Here is a 3516-nt window from a genome sequence, read left to right on the forward strand (position 1 = left end):
AATCATTAATCTTTCATCTCAAAATTCTCATCAACTTCTTCTTCTTCTTCTTTATTACTATTACTATTATTATTATTATTACTGTTATTGTTGTTATTGTTGTTGTTGTATTTTTGTTATCTATAATTTATATAATTAACCTCCCTGTGGTTCGACCCCGGTTTTGTAGGGCTATTTATTACTTTGACACTTCTACACTTGGGAGGAGACATCAATCTTTTAGTCGTGTCAATGTATATGTTAAGCAACTAAAAACGCTATCATCCAAAAAGATCAGCATAACTCACCTCATTGAAGAACAAAACAATTTTTAGTGAAAACCTGGCAACCAAATTCGACTAGCAACTCCCTCCTATCAACCTTGATCTCAGTAGAGTACAATAGTTGGACTACTTAGACCTTCCTGACACAATTAAAAGATTATTGTCTTCTCTCAAGTGCAAGAGTGTCGAAGTAATAAATAACCTGGAAAGACCAAGGTTGAACCATAAGGAAGTTAGCTATATAAATTATAAATAACAACAACAACAACAATAATAGTAGTGGTATTAGTAGTAGTAAGAAGAAGAAGTTAAAGTGGACTTTGAGATTGTAAGATTAATGTGAGGGTTAAACAATGATAAAAACAAATGTCAAGGTTAGATAATCCACTAATGATATTTCAAACAAGTATAATATAAACTCTTTTTATTACTTAACTAGAAACTACATACAAAGGGGTTTCAATCGGATTATAAATTGTTAACATGATTACATTAGTTATCTTATTCGAGTAATGCTAATACTTGTAAATGTTGTCAGGTATTCATGATTATAACTTATGTTAATAACAATTCAAGTTCCTTTCATAGCACATGTATCGGTTATACCATACGATTGGGCTACAAAAGTGTCAAATATTTGTTATACCAAGTATTATGCAACATAAATCTAGATTAATTATTTAATAAGCAAAGTATTAAAAGTGAACAAGATAACAAATACAAAACATGTTAGCATTAAACATTAAAATCCATATTGAGTTTACACTATATTTATTCTTATACCATTAGCGTAACCTTTTTCACCTTGACATAATAAACTTAACTAAACATAATAAAAGAGAAAAACATAAATAAACAAGATAAGAACATAAATAAGATAAAAGTTAACTAAGTAGAGGAAAGGAAATGAAAAGTATAAATAAGATATTTATATAAGCAAAACTTAATCATTACAATAAAGAAGGAGTAAGAACATGATTTTAATCTGAAAATCAAGATTTCTAAATATATGGTAAAACCTCCTTTTATAAGCCGAAATTGAAAAATATTAATTTGTTGACTATTTGTTGAGTGGGTGACCAACTCTTAACTTTGTGACAATCCTTATTTTTTTATTTGAACAAAATGTCATTGATAACGTCAAAATTTGAATATACTTAAATTATAAAAGTTCTAGGAAATTGTCTTAACTTTCCAAAAAAAAAAAAATTAAGGTATTTGGACTTCTATAACTCAAGATATAGGTTGAACACTGAACAATGTCTGGGCTGCAGGACAGATTCAGACTTCTTTGTTATTGCTAATATTTGAACTTCCAAACAGTAAAATTAAGTCTTGTCTTCCTTATGAATATTTTAGTCTATATCTTAGCTTTTTATCCATATAAAGTAGACCAAAATCTAAGTTGTACAACTCTAGTTATGATCTAATTACCAAACAGTATTCCAGTTTAAACTGAATTAGCATATTTTTTCTAAGCTTCATTCTCTATTTGTCTTATTAATCTCAGTAGTTGAACTTATCAATCAATCCTTTGATTTATGTGATAAGTTTGCATTTAAGATGAATATTTGCCATAAATTAAAGATCTTATAGTATCAGACTTAATATGCTTTAGTTAATGAGCTATTTATACTTCAAATGCAAAATATTAATATAAAATTTTAATAAAAATATACTTTAAAATACTAATCACTTTACCCTCTCAACAACCACTCATGTATTTGGAAATCTCAATGGACATGTTCGGCGACTTATAAGACACGAGGCTAGGCAGAGATGTGAAAATGGATTACGTTTTTATTATGATGATAAGTACATGCCAGGACACCGTTGTGTGTAACCACAAATGTTTATATTGGTTGGTGTGCAGAAGGAAGAGGAGACATCTAATATGGATATGGACATAGAGCTATCCGAAGAAGCCATTCCTGAAATATCATTCCATATCTTGGCTGGCACTGCACATCCACAAACCTTTTGGGTTATTGGGAGGGTCGGAAACAGAGAATTGTTAGTGCTCATTGATAGGGGATGCACCCACAATTTCATCGAACAGTTCGTAGTTACCAAGTTTGGATTACAAGTGGTCTGTGGCAAAACAAATCAAGTAATAGGTGGAAACAAAGAAATTATGTAGTGCACTGGATGTTGTATGGGACTCTCCCTCCCAATTCAAGGGTTCATAGTACGAGCTCATTTCTACAAACTTCCCCTGGCTGCCTATCAAGCCGTTTTGGAAGTGCAATGGTTGGAGACATTGGGTCCAATTCAAACGAACTACAAGGAAATCAGTATATCCTTCGCACAATTTGGCCGGGCTTATATATTATGATGGATAAAAATTAAGTTCTGAGCTCGCTTCCATGAGTGAAAAAAATTGTTGCACTTATCAGGTATGGGGTTTTTTGTTCACGAGATTACAAATGAGGCACCGATTTAAGAGACCAAAATACCTCCAGACCTCAGTAAAATACTATCAAAATTTGCACATGTGATTGAGGAACTTATTGGGTTACCGCCCATGTGCATCCACGACCACTGGATTCTCTTGCTACCGAACCAGCCACCAATTAACGCAAGACCTTACAAGTATCCTCACTACTAGAAAACCGAGATTGAAAATCTGGTCAAAGAACTCCTCAAAACTAGAATCATTTAGCCTAATTAGAGCATATTTTCATCACTAGTTTTACTAATAAAAAAGTTAGATGGGTCTTAACACTTTTGCGTAGATTACAGGGCACTCAATGAGATCATGGTAAAGGATAAATTCCTAATACCAGTCATTGATGAGTTACTTGATAGGTTACATGGCACAAATTTTTTTTCAAAGCTAGACTTGTGTTCCGAGTATCACCATATCCACATGCAGCAAGAAGACATCCACAAAACCATATTCCGAACTCACGATAGGCACACTGAATTTCTAGTGATGCCCTTCGGTTTGGCGAACGCCCTGACCTCCTTTTAGAGTTTCATGAACGATATTTTTCAACCATATATGCGAAGGTTTATTCTTGTTTTTTTTTTACAATATTCTGGTGTATAGCAGGTCTTAGGCGGATCATCTGTAGCATCTAAAACAAGTGCTTAAAATTCTTTCTAAGCACCAGTCGTATGTCAAGTTCTCCAAGTGTCAGTTTGGAGTGATGACAGTAGGGTATTTGAGTCACCTAATTTCTTTCGACAATGTGGCAGTAGATCCAGCTAAAATACAATCAATCCAGACTTGGGCCTGTGCCGACCTCAC

The sequence above is a fragment of the Populus euphratica genome, unplaced genomic scaffold, assembly GCF_000495115.2.
Source record: "Populus euphratica unplaced genomic scaffold, PopEup_1.0 scaffold627.1, whole genome shotgun sequence".
Lineage (NCBI taxonomy): Eukaryota > Viridiplantae > Streptophyta > Magnoliopsida > Malpighiales > Salicaceae > Populus > Populus euphratica.